Below are 14,371 nucleotides of genomic sequence, written 5' to 3'. Positions count from 1 at the left end.
TTAAAAATGACACGCAAAGTACCATAACCACTACAGTGCTCTGAAAGGAGCTTCCGTTATCTACACTAAGCTTTCTTATCCTGAAACTCGTCACCAGAACGCATTATCATCTATATCATTTATCATATTTAAAATGCATTGTGAGTTAAAATGTAACCTTTGCAATAAGAAAATAATAATTTACAAATCTGTATGATAAATAAAATGAATGTATTTTATTATGAGCAATAAATATCCACTCTAATAAAATACGACAGGCACCCCAATAATCAAAATTACTCCATGACAAATTCTGTGCATAACTCAACAAAACTACAGCTGTTGGCTTTATGTTTTAAAAATTAAGTCTTTGTCCAAGAACAAAAAAACTTTATATTATTATTTTTTTTTATCTATATTTATAAAATACTTAAGAACAACATTTTTTACTTCCTTTAGAATTAACTCTAGTGATCCTAGAGTTATGGGCAGCATCAAAGTAACAACTAACAAAGTGTAACAGATTAAACAGACTCCAGGAGAAACTAAAGCCTTCAGTTCAACTTCAAACATAAAAAAAATAATTGAAAAAGGATATGGTAAATAAACATAAAAAAAAAAATCTAAATTATCTGTCCTGTCTATTAGCCAAACCCCAGCAGGATAATAGAGCATGTGTTCAAAGCAAAGCCAAACTTCAATTTCATCAGGACATAACGGAAACCGGCCTACACCGAGTCAAAGATTGGTTTGAGCACCCCACTTTTTATTGGAGAGTGATTTGCTGAATAAAAACTGAACAAAATGGATTATTAACAGGAAAACATGATACTTCTCATCGTCTTTGAAATCACCCTCCAAATCTCATTACGTCTTTTGGCTGTGGCAGAGGTGGAAATTATGCTTTGTTTTCATGTTTGTGCTATAAAATTTTAATTTGGTATATTACCATGTTTCAGCTCATTCTGTGTGTTCCCCCCATCGAAAGGTTGTCATTTCTGCTATATGTTCCGCTAACAATTTGCTTTTTTATTATTTTTTTAACTTGTTTACTAGAAACAGGTGTCAGACAGCAACTGGATGCCAAATTTTGCAAAACCAAACTTGGATCTTAAATAGGAGCACCTGGAACCTGGTCTATAAACACCACCATTACATTTAATTTAGAATCTGTCTCGGCTATGTGAATGTGGAACAAGGAACTTCGAGCCATTACAAACACACTTTCTTTGTGTTCTCATTTCTCTGATGATATAAACATCAAGAATTGTTCCTGATTTCCTGCTGATTTCTGCCATTTTTTTTTATAATTTCATAACAACCACTAGGAAAAAAATATCTGATAATTGGGTAATACAAAATTAAATAATTCATATTTTTGGTTCATAGCGGTTTGTCTTTAATCACACTTTTGCTATCAAAAGATTTTTTATTTATTTTTGTAAATTTTTAACAGGATTTTACGATAACACAGTTATATTTGCCATTGTTGCTTTGCATTTAAAAATCAGATAGGAAGAATCAATAATACTAATAATTTTTTAAACATAACACATTTTTTTTTTTTAAATAAAAAGGCTGTGTCATATCTCCAGGTCCGGATTAACATAGGGGCTGATGGAGCTGCAGCCCCAGGCCCAGGCCCAGGCCCAGGCCCATGGAATAGGCCCATTGATTAAAAAAAATTAAAAAAATTAAAATAAATTACGTATACAATACAAATGCTGGTATTTTTCTCAGTATAAACAGAGATTACTCTGCAATACCATTACTGGCCAGTAGGGATCGCTGTGTGTGTGGAGAGAGGCAGGGATAGGAATTTACAGCATATACCTGCATTGCTCTACTCACTGATCCGCGGGGGAGCAGCTACACAGCACAAAGAGTCCAGACAGCAGCTCCCAGCCTGCAGAGACAGCCTATAGCTCAGAGAAGTGAAGGATGGGGTAAAGGCTGCAGGGAGACATGGGGACACTAAGACACTAGTGGACACTATGAGACATGGGGACACATGGAGACCTCTGGGGATGCTGAGACACTTGGGGACAAGGACACTGAAACACTAGGGGACACGGGGACACAGACACACATGGGGACACTGAGACATGGGGAAACAGACACACATGGGGACACTGAGACATGGGGACACAGGCACTAGGAGACATGGGACACAGGCACTAGGAACACAAGTCCCCAAGTGTCTCAGTGTCCCCATGTCTCCCAGCCAGTGTCCCTGGTGTGTCAGTGTCCCCATGTCTCCCAGTGTCCCTAGTTTCTCAGTGTTCCCATGTCTCCCAGTGTCCCTAGTGTATGTATGTTCATGTCTCCCTAGTCTCCCAGTATCCCTAGTGTCTCCCAGTGTCCCCATGTCTCCCAGTGTCCCCATGTCTCCCAGTGGCCCCATGTCTCCCAGTGGCCCCATGTCTCCCAGTGGCCCCATGTCTCCCAGTGGCCCCATGTCTCCCAGTGGCCCCATGTCTCCCAGTGGCCCCATGTCTCCCAGTGGCCCCATGTCTCCCAGTGGCCCCATGTCTCCCAGTGGCCCCATGTCTCCCAGTGGCCCCATGTCTCCCAGTGGCCCCATGTCTCCCAGTGGCCCCATGTCTCCCAGTGGCCCTGGGAGACATGGGGACACAGAGATATTGTGATGCATAGTGTCCCCATGTCTTACAGTGTCCCCTCGTCACATGGGAACACTGGGAGACATGGAGACACATACATTAGGGGACACTGGGTGACATGGGGACACTGGGAGAAATCCATCTATACAGCAGAATCAAACTAAGTAGTTTTTGGTGATTTCACAGAATTTTCTCTGTCACTCCTTGTTATTTACATCATGTGAAGTCACGCATACATAGTTATGCAAATTAGTAAGGCATGTAATTTTTTTTCCAAGAAAGGTGGCAACCCTAACTACTCTTCACATACTCTTGCTTAACCCCTTAAGGACACATGACATGTGTGACATGTCATGATTCCCTTTTATTTCAGAAGTTTGGTCCTTAAGGGGTTAAATTACCTTCGATAGCTGAGCTGGTAGAGCGGAGGACTGTAGTTGGTATACGATAGCAATCCTTAGGTCACTGGTTCAATTACGGCTCAAAGGACATGTGCTTTTGTATAGCTTGGAGGAAAGACGAGACGGGGGGATATGATAGAAACATTTAAATACATAAAGGGAATCAACACAGTAAAGGAAGAGACTATATTTAAAAGAAGAAAAACTACCACAACAAGAGGACATAGTCTTAAATTAGAGGGACAAAGGTTTAAAAATAATATCAGGAAGTATTACTTTACTGAGAGGGTAGTGGATGCATGGAATAGCCTTCCAGCTGAAGTGGTAGAGGTTAATACAGTAAAGGAGTTTAAACATGCGTGGGATAGGCATAAGGCTATCCTAACTATAAGATAAGGCCAGGGACTAATGAAAGTATTTAGAAAACTGGGCAGACTAGATGGGCCGAATGGTTCTTATCTGCCGTCACATTCTATATTTCTATGTTTCTATGTTTCTGTGTTTCTAAGTATGGAAACTTAAGAGAGATGTAGAGGAACTTGTGTGGACTGGCTGACAATGAAATTAGTTAATAAGTTAAGACTTCTCTAATACTGTGCCATGTTCCCTTTCTTCTACACTCACTACATCCACTGTTTCTCTGTCTCAGACTGTATACCAGGAACTTCTTCCTTCTAGTAAGGTTAGATAGAAGTGGATCAGTGAGTACTAGGGGGCAGTCCTTAGAAAGCATAGAGCTAGCAGCACATCATTAGATGCATTTATGCCAAGCTCAGGAAGCTGTTGGCCAGGATGCATGATTGGCAGGCAGCCTGACATGCATTCATGTTAGACTAGCCTTCCAATTCTTTGGGCAGACACGCCTCCTTTTTGGGCATGTTCGGCTCTTACGGAAGTTCTGGTTACATGATCCGCGTCACTGGCCCACCCTTTTCACCGCCCATTGACTTACTGCTTCACTGGACACTGCTGTTTGGGAGTATGGATTTACTTGAAAGATGAAAGCATAATTTAGAGAGAGTTTAACATATTTTAAGAGAATCTGATTTTTTTTTTTTTTATAGCTGCATCCTATGAGTTTCCTCTGGCAACATCTCCACCAGATACATAATGCTTGAGAGGTTTGTCTGTTTTAGTGTTTTTGGTCAATAATGTTTTAGGCCCCTCATAATTGTCAGCACCAGGCCCACTGGGCTCTTAATCCGTTCCTGCATATCTCCCGTTCACTTCCATTTTTTTTTTGCCACAATTTGATTTTTATTGATGTGCAATGTATTTTTTTTTTTTTTTTAAATAAAAAAATAAAAGTTCCAATGCTGTCAAAGGGTCACAAAAGTCCCCCAGACCAAGCGCCGACTTTTGGCTACACAGCCTAATATGCATTTTATTGTATATTTCCCTCCATTTTTCCCCTTTGTATGTCTTAGACCCCCCCCACCCCCGTGTATCTCTTACAATCCCCAAGCCCCTCTGTGTGTCTTACCCCCAGCCCCTCTGTGTGTCTCACCCTCCAATCCCATTTTGGTCTCTTCCACCCCCCATCCTTTAGTGGTCTTCTCCTTTTCCTGTGTATACGGGCTGTAGTGTGTGTGTATAGGTGGCATAGTGTGTGTAGGGGTTGTAGAAAGGGTGTGTTTGTGTTTGCTGACAAGGAATGTAGTGTGTGTGTGTGTAGGAGATCTAGTGTGTAAAGGACCAAGAGTGTGTATAGGAGATTCTGTGTGTGTGTATAAAGAGGATTAAGAGTGCATATAGGGTAAGGGATCTAGCGTGTATCTGGAGCGTAATGTGTGTAGTGGTGCAGTGTAAGGGGTGCTGTAGTGTGTGTGTGTGTGTGTGTATATATATATATATATTTGGACGTATTGTATGTGTGAGGGGCGCAGCGTGTGTGTATGTAAGAGGGGTGCTGTGTGTGAGGGTGTTTTTATCTGCCACCACATTCTAGGATTCTAATTTTCTTTGTCTGTTAACTCACTGAGGGTTATTTTATATATATATATATATATATATATATATATATATATATATATATATATATGTGTGTGTGTGTGGGTGCTGTCTGTCTGAGGGTGCTGTCTGTCTGAGGGTGCTGTGTGTGAGTGAGGGTGCTGTGTGTGTCTGAAGGTGATGTGTGCTGTGTGTCTGAGGGTGCTGTGTGTGTCTGGGTGCGCTGAGTGTGTGTGTCTGGGTGCGCTGTGAGTGTGTGTGTCTGGGTGCGCTGTGAGTGTGTGTGTCTGGGTGCGCTGTGAGTGTGTGTGTCTGGGTGCGCTGTGAGTGTGTGTGTCTGGGTGCGCTGTGAGTGTGTGTGTCTGGGTGCGCTGTGAGTGTGTGTGTCTGGGTGCGCTGTGAGTGTGTGTGTCTGGGTGCGCTGTGAGTGTGTGTGTCTGGGTGCGCTGAGAGTGTGTGTGTCTGGGTGCGCTGAGAGTGTGTGTGTCTGGGTGCGCTGAGAGTGTGTGTGTCTGGGTGCGCTGAGAGTGTGTGTGTCTGGGTGCGCTGAGAGTGTGTGTGTCTGGGTGCGCTGAGAGTGTGTGTGTCTGGGTGCGCTGAGAGTGTGTGTGTCGGGGTGCGCTGTGAGTGTGTGTGTCGGGGTGCTGTGTTTGTGTCGGGGTGCTGTGTTTGTGTCGGGGTGCTGTGTTTGTGTCGGGGTGCTGTGTTTGTGTCGGGGTGCTGTGTTTGTGTCGGGGTGCTGTGTTTGTGTCGGGGTGCTGTGTTTGTGTCGGGGTGCTGTGTTTGTGTCGGGGTGCTGTGTTTGTGTCGGGGTGCTGTGTTTGTGTCGGGGTGCTGTGTTTGTGTCGGGGTGCTGTGTTTGTGTCCGGGGGTGCTGTGTTTGTGTCGGGGTGCTGTGTTTGTGTCCGGGGGTGCTGTGTTTGTGTCCGGGGGTGCTGTGTTTGTGTCCGGGGGTGCTGTGTGTGTGTCCGGGGGTGCTGTGTGTGTGTCCGGGGGTGCTGTGTGTGTGTCCGGGGGTGCTGTGTGTGTGTCCGGGGGTGCTGTGTTTGTGTCCGGGGGTGCTGTGTGTGTGTCCGGGGGTGCTGTGTGTGTGTCCGGGGGTGCTGTGTGTGTGTCCGGGGGTGCTGTGTGTGTGTCCGGGGGTGCTGTGTGTGTGTCCGGGGGTGCTGTGTGTGTGTCCGGGGGTGCTGTGTGTGTGTCCGGGGGTGCTGTGTGTGTGTCCGGGGGTGCTGTGTGTGTGTCCGGGGGTGCTGTGTGTGTGTCCGGGGGTGCTGTGTGTGTGTCCGGGGGTGCTGTGTGTGTGTCCGGGGGTGCTGTGTGTGTGTCCGGGGGTGCTGTGTGTGTGTCCGGGGGTGCTGTGTGTGTGTCCGGGGGTGCTGTGTGTGTGTCCGGGGGTGCTGTGTGTGTGTCCGGGGGTGCTGTGTGTGTGTCCGGGGGTGCTGTGTGTGTGTCCGGGGGTGCTGTGTGTGTGTCCGGGGGTGCTGTGTGTGTGTCCGGGGGTGCTGTGTGTGTGTCCGGGGGTGCTGTGTGTGTGTCCGGGGGTGCTGTGTGTGTGTCCGGGGGTGCTGTGTGTGTGTCCGGGGGTGCTGTGTGTGTGTCCGGGGGTGCTGTGTGTGTGTCCGGGGGTGCTGTGTGTGTGTCCGGGGGTGCTGTGTGTGTGTCCGGGGGTGCTGTGTGTGTGTCCGGGGGTGCTGTGTGTGTGTCCGGGGGTGCTGTGTGTGTGTCCGGGGGTGCTGTGTGTGTGTCCGGGGGTGCTGTGTGTGTGTCCGGGGGTGCTGTGTGTGTGTCCGGGGGTGCTGTGTGTGTGTCCGGGGGTGCTGTGTGTGTGTCCGGGGGTGCTGTGTGTGTGTCCGGGGGTGCTGTGTGTGTGTCCGGGGGTGCTGTGTGTGTGTCCGGGGGTGCTGTGTGTGTGTCCGGGGGTGCTGTGTGTGTGTCCGGGGGTGCTGTGTGTGTGTCCGGGGGTGCTGTGTGTGTGTCCGGGGGTGCTGTGTGTGTGTCCGGGGGTGCTGTGTGTGTGTCCGGGGGTGCTGTGTGTGTGTCCGGGGGTGCTGTGTGTGTGTCCGGGGGTGCTGTGTGTGTGTCCGGGGGTGCTGTGTGTGTGTCCGGGGGTGCTGTGTGTGTGTCCGGGGGTGCTGTGTGTGTGTCCGGGGGTGCTGTGTGTGTGTCCGGGGGTGCTGTGTGTGTGTCCGGGGGTGCTGTGTGTGTGTCCGGGGGTGCTGTGTGTGTGTCCGGGGGTGCTGTGTGTGTGTCCGGGGGTGCTGTGTGTGTGTCCGGGGGTGCTGTGTGTGTGTCCGGGGGTGCTGTGTGTGTGTCCGGGGGTGCTGTGTGTGTGTCCGGGGGTGCTGTGTGTGTGTCCGGGGGTGCTGTGTGTGTGTCCGGGGGTGCTGTGTGTGTGTCCGGGGGTGCTGTGTGTGTGTCCGGGGGTGCTGTGTGTGTGTCCGGGGGTGCTGTGTGTGTGTCCGGGGGTGCTGTGTGTGTGTCCGGGGGTGCTGTGTGTGTGTCCGGGGGTGCTGTGTGTGTGTCCGGGGGTGCTGTGTGTGTGTCCGGGGGTGCTGTGTGTGTGTCCGGGGGTGCTGTGTGTGTGTCCGGGGGTGCTGTGTGTGTGTCCGGGGGTGCTGTGTGTGTGTCCGGGGGTGCTGTGTGTGTGTCCGGGGGTGCTGTGTGTGTGTCCGGGGGTGCTGTGTGTGTGTCCGGGGGTGCTGTGTGTGTGTCCGGGGGTGCTGTGTGTGTGTCCGGGGGTGCTGTGTGTGTGTCCGGGGGTGCTGTGTGTGTGTCCGGGGGTGCTGTGTGTGTGTCCGGGGGTGCTGTGTGTGTGTCCGGGGGTGCTGTGTGTGTGTCCGGGGGTGCTGTGTGTGTGTCCGGGGGTGCTGTGTGTGTGTCCGGGGGTGCTGTGTGTGTGTCCGGGGGTGCTGTGTGTGTGTCCGGGGGTGCTGTGTGTGTGTCCGGGGGTGCTGTGTGTGTGTCCGGGGGTGCTGTGTGTGTGTCCGGGGGTGCTGTGTGTGTGTCCGGGGGTGCTGTGTGTGTGTCCGGGGGTGCTGTGTGTGTGTCTGGGGGTGCTGTGTGTGTGTCTGGGGGTGCTGTGTGTGTGTGTCTGGGGGTGCTGTGTGTGTGTGTCTGGGGGTGCTGTGTGTGTGTGTCTGGGGGTGCTGTGTGTGTGTCTGGGGGTGCTGTGTGTGTGTGTCTGGGGGTGCTGTGTGTGTGTGTGTCTGGGGGTGCTGCGTGTGTGTGTGTCTGGGGGTGCTGCGTGTGTGTGTGTCTGGGGGTGCTGTGTGTGTGTGTCTGGGGGTGCTGTGTGTGTGTGTCTGGGGGTGCTGTGTGTGTGTGTCTGGGGGTGCTGTGTGTGTGTGTCTGGGGGTGCTGTGTGTGTGTGTCTGGGGGTGCTGTGTGTGTGTGTCTGGGGGTGCTGTGTGTGTGTGTGTCTGGGGGTGCTGTGTGTGTGTGTGTCTGGGGGTGCTGTGTGTGTGTGTCTGGGGGTGCTGTGTGTGTGTGTCTGGGGGTGCTGTGTGTGTGTGTCTGGGGGTGCTGTGTGTGTGTGTCTGGGGGTGCTGTGTGTGTGTGTCTGGGGGGTGCTGTGTGTGTGTGTCTGGGGGGTGCTGTGTGTGTGTGTCTGGGGGGGATGTGTGTGTGTGTCTGGGGGGGGATGTGTGTGTCTGGGGGGGGATGTGTGTGTCTGGGGGGGGATGTGTGTGTCTGGGGGGGGATGTGTGTGTCTGGGGGGGGATGTGTGTGTCTGGGGGGGGGATGTGTGTGTCTGGGGGGGGATGTGTGTGTCTGGGGGGGATGTGTGTGGCTGGGGGTGATGTGTGTGTGAGGGGCTGTTAGTGTGATTTTTTTATTTAAATGTAAGTGTGTCTGGGGGTGCTGTGTGTGTCTGGGGGTGATGTGTGTGTGGCTGGGGGTGATGTGTGTGTGAGGGGGCTGTTAGTGTGATTTTTTTATTAAATGTATTTTTTTTATTAGATAAAAAAAATCACACTAACAGCCCCCTCACACACACACACACACACATCACCCCCAGCCACACACACATCACCCCCAGACACACAGACACACACACAGCACCCCCAGACACACACACAGCACCCCCAGACACACACACAGCACCCCCAGACACACACAGCACCCCCAGACACAAACACAGCACCCCCAGACACAAACACAGCACCCCCAGACACACATGTGGTGCTGTGTTTGTGTCGGGGTGCTGTGTGTGTGGTGTGCTGTGTGCGTGTCTGGGGGTGCTGTGTGTGTGTCTGGGGGTGCTCTGTGTGTGTCTGGGGGTGCTCTGTGTGTGTCTGGGGGTGCTGTGTGTGCTTGGGGGTGATGTGTGTGTGTGAGGGGGCTGTTAGTGTGTTTTTTTTTATTTAAATACAAGTATTTTTTTTATTAATAACAAAAAAAAAAAAAAAAAAAGTTATATCCCCCCCCTCCCTTCTTACCTTTATCCTGGGAGGGGGAGGGGCGGAGATCCGTTCTGCCTGGGTGGAGGAGGGGTGCCATGCTGCCATCCTTCCCTGGTGGTCCAGTGGTGAGAGTGAACTCTAGCCCCTGCCGGCTAGAGTTCACTCTCGCGAGATCGGAGCGTTGCCGTGGTAACCGCGGCAACGCTCAGACCTCGCGAGAGGACCCGGCGGAGCTGCTGGATAGAGCTCCGCCGGTCCTCTCCTCCCTCCCACACTCCCCAGCCAGCGGCCGCCCTTAACAGTGCCTGTGGGCCGGTGAGGGAGATCTTTGATCTCCCCACCGGCCCATGGAGACACACAGCAGGGCCGGCGCTTGGATAGCGCTGGCCCTGCAGGGGCTGGCAGGGGAGATCCTGTAATCTCCCCTGCCGGCCTTGGCCCCACGGCCATCGCGGCCCACCGGGCATTTGCCCGGTATGCCCGATGGCCAGTCCGGGCCTGGCCAAGCAGACTGTAGTAGAGCATATTCTGTATCCTCTACCCAGTCTGACAGGAAGCAGATTGTTGCTCTGAGCAAGCACTTCCTGTCAGACAGGGCAAAGGATACAGATCCTCTACCGCAGTCTGCTCCGCTTAGCTACATGTAGTGAATACAAATAAAAAAAAGTCCTGCGCTCAAACTCTCATTAGATATCTCTAATGAGATAGAAAGGGGTATTTTTTTATATACACCCCTACATGCTTATTAACCCTTAATAAGGAACACAAGGGATAGGCGGCAGCATTGTAACCTAGCTGTGTGATACAAAAAGTGAATACAAATTTAAAAAAAAAACAAGTCCTGCGCTCACTCCCATCACTCCTGGGCAGCAGCAACTACCACAGTACACATCAGCCCCAATACATACAGTAAAAACCAAAAAGTTCTTCCCAAATACCTATGCATATTTAAACAAATGGAGGTTTGTTACTCCAATTGCCATGTGAGGGTTTAGCCCACCTGCCACGTCAAGGCAGACCTCTCCGGTGGGTCCTACACTGACCTTTCACCTGGCTTCCTTGAGCTTCTGGCAAAAATATCTCTAATGAGACAGAGAAGGGTATTTTATTTTATTTTTTATTTATTTTATTTTTTTTTACACACCCCTACATGCTTATTAACCCTTAATAATAACAACATTTGTATCACACAGCTATGTTACAATGCTGCTGCCCATCGAATGTGTTCCTTATTAAGGGTTAATAAGTATGTAGGGGTGTATATAAAAAAAGACACATGGAGAAATATCCCTTTCTGTCTCATCCTTCAGTCTCTTCGCTGAAGAAAAGATAAGTAAAAGTTTTACCATTTTCCAGCTTTCGTTTCATTTTCTTTAGATTTCCGCTACTATTGTGATTTTACTCAAACCATATCAGCATCACAAATACCCTTATGCAGCACCTGACGATTATGACCCATTGTGTACCTGGCATAATGCATTCCTCTCCGGACGCATGACTTTTAAAACCAAAAACATAATCACTTATTTTCTATTGAGTTTCGACACCCAGGCTGCGCTGCATTGAGAAATATAACCGCGGTTTAATAATAAGAGGTCAGTGGGAATGTGTATCTGCAGGATTCCCACATTAGCTTTCAATTTGTAAGAGTGGCGAAGAGCAGACGCGCCGCTTCAGATGTAATTAAGATCTTAGTTTGTTTAAACGGGTGCATTAGAATTTAGAGATACAATCAAGTAATAACCATTACCATCGTTTTGCATAAAAACACAATGTCCTTAGGACGTGGTGTGAAGATGAAATGTTTCAATTGTTAAACTTTGCCCCTAGAATTTATAGAACGACCTTGTACAGAAAAGGGGATTTTTTTTATTTTTTTTGCTCAAAGAAAATAAACCTATGCAGGTAAATTTGAAATGTTTATATTACTGGATTTGAATTCACTCATTTTCGGGAACAGCTGCAGATCGGGCCTCATTTGGGAACTTAATACAAATTATATCTTGCAATGTGATTAAACCTGGGCATTTGTGTCCCAATAATAATGGGCATTTGGGCAGTGCCTCCATAATGCCTCTAGCCGTTTCTCGTTTGAGACCACCTGCAGGCGGTACAACCTCTGTAGGAGACATTCATAGGATACAAAAACAATCAAAATATTCTGCTCTCTGTATAATATGATTGAGCAGATCAGATCTTGCCTAAAGGAGCAAAGATATTGGGGTTTACCGAATATCTCCCAAGCTATTTAGGAGGGTCAGTCATAATTTTTGGCCCAAATCTCTTTTCTATCCTAATGTCCCTCTTTTCTAGGAGCTCCATATTGTTGGTGTGTCTGAGTGTAGAACAGAGCTCCACAGCAATAATACACCCAGTCATGTGTTTTTAAAGGGACTCTCCAGTACCAGGAAAACATATCAGTTTTCCTGGCACTGCAAGACCCTGCAGTGCCCCCCTCCCAATCCCATGTCCCTCGGCGCTGGGTCAAGCTCCGCCCATGCTCCTCCCCTGTCGATGTCAGACCTAATGCGCATGTGTGGCAATGGCTGCACGTGCACGCTCGCGCATTAGACCTCCCCATAGGTAAGCATTATTCAATGCTTTGCTATGGGGATTCCGGCGATGCTGGAGAACCTCATGTATAGCGCGAGGACGTCCAGCATCGTTTAAAACACTTTTCGTGTTCTAAGAACACGGAAGTCCCTCTAGTGGCTGTCTATCAGACAAGAGGACTTAACCCTGCAAGGTAATTTTATAGTTTATATACATATTAAGGGTGATGGGAGTTGGCACTCAGCCCAATCCAATGGGCAGAAGTGGTCTGGGTGCCTGGAGTGTCCCCCCTTAAGGACACATGACGTGTGACATGTCATGATTCCCTTTTATTCCAGAAGTTTGGTCCTTAAGGGGTTAAATTACAATAAATGTGTTTAGAAATCAGTCTGTGTAAATAAGATACATTGCTATTCTTCTAAATTACATTTTAGTTACATATATTGTTAGTAGTAAGACAGAACAACCTTGCCCCTGACGACACCCAGAACAGCCCTGCACCCGGTCGCAACAGCTCTCACACCCCTAAAATTAAAGGACCCTCTTTGTCCATGTGAAATGTTGGGAGATGTGTGATTAACCAAATTGCAGTGAATTAAACTCCAAATTGCAAAGATAAGGCTAAAATTGCTGATCTGTGAGTCGTTGGGGAATTTTTCCAAATCAGCAATTTTGGACTATATATTTTTCAATTCCGTTTTCCATTTGTAACATTGTTACATCAATAAGCTCCATAGATTTACACTAAAGAGTGTTGTTATTACTGACCTGTGATTGATGGGAGTGGAGAAACACCAGTACTGCAGTGAACATGAAGAAACGTCTGCTGGAGTATTTATATCAGTTCTGGAAGAAATTGCACAATTTAAGCAAAGGCTCATGTAGGACATTATTAGTAAATATTTGGGGACTTGTGCAGGATCTGCCTTTAAACAAGGTGGAGGAGTCCAGGATTTCATGACAGGTGTATAGTCGCCATTTGGGCAGTCGGAATCCAGGACAAACCACCCCCATAACCTAACCCAATAACACACGGACACTAAGTATTATGGGGAAATTTGTCCACAGCTTTATTAACCAATAATTATAATAATAATAATAATAATAATAATAATAATAACAACAATAATAAATTAACATATTAAACATGGGTCATTGCCCCCCATACTCCGCCCCCTGGCATCCTGTTCCTTCGGCTACCATACAAAAGGCAATGACCCCCATATAATAACACCTATACATATTTATAACATATTTATAACATACACCAACATTCCAAAGTGCCAACCAACCATTAACCACGGCAGGGGTATACCCGGATACCCCTGCCCCACCAGGTTCTGAGTCACCTCCAGGACTCGAAACCTCTCAACCACCGATGACCACAATCTGTTATTCCACCTCACGTTCATCCAGGGGAGCCTATTTTCTCTCCTTCGGCTCCCCGTCCCGCCGCTGTGAAAGAAACGGGTTAAATAAACACATAACAAACAAAGGGAGGGTGGGTGGGACAAACTCAACCGGGTAGAAAGTTAGAATGACTCACCTAAGATGGCTGCTCATTTAAATAGCCCATCCTACTTACCCATAATCCAACCCTTGCTTACTTCCTCCTAAGCCCGCCTCCTAACCCCTGTCAAGGCCTTTTTCCGCTTAGCTGCGCTCTAGCTACATGGGGCTACAGGAAAACAGGTAAATCCAATGAGGAGCCTAGAGATGATTGGAAGGATATGTCTCTTTAAATTAAAACCAAGGCTGGAAAAATGGCTCTTCCTAAGAGAAATACAGGAATGCTCCGCGCAGGGACAAAATGTATCACAGCGAGGAACCAGGAATGCTCCGCCCAGGCACTGCTATAATGTATCACAGCAAGGAACCAGGAATGCTCCGCACAGGTACTGCTATAACGTATCACAGTGAGGAACCAGGAATGCTCCGCGCAGGCACTGCTATAACGTATCACAGTGAGGAACCAGGAATGCTCCGCGCAGGCACTGCTATAACGTATCACAGCAAGGAACCAGGAATGCTCCGCACAGGCACTGCAGAAATGTATCACAGCGATGAACCTGGAATGCTCCGCACAGGCACTGCTATAACGTATCACAGCGAGGAACTAGGAATGCTCCGCCCAGGCACTGCTATAACGTATCACAGCGAGGAACTAGGAATGCTTCGCGCAGGCACTGCTATAACGTATCACAGCAAGGAACCAGGAATGCTCCGCCCAGGCACTGCTATAACGTATCACAGCAAGGAACCAGGAATGCTCCGCCCAGTCACTGCAGAAATGTATCACAGCGAGGAACCTGAAGTGCTCCGCCCAGGCACTGCTATAACGTATCACAGCGAGGAACTAGGAATGCTCCGCACAGGCACTGCGCACTAATGTATCACAGCAAGGAACCAGGAATGCTCACGCAATAATGTATCACAGCCAGGAGTCAAACACCTGTAAACCTAG

This window comes from Pelobates fuscus, chromosome 12 (assembly GCF_036172605.1).
Source record: "Pelobates fuscus isolate aPelFus1 chromosome 12, aPelFus1.pri, whole genome shotgun sequence".
NCBI classification, from domain to species: Eukaryota; Metazoa; Chordata; class Amphibia; order Anura; family Pelobatidae; genus Pelobates; species Pelobates fuscus.
Note: the sequence above shows the minus strand (reverse complement) of the source record.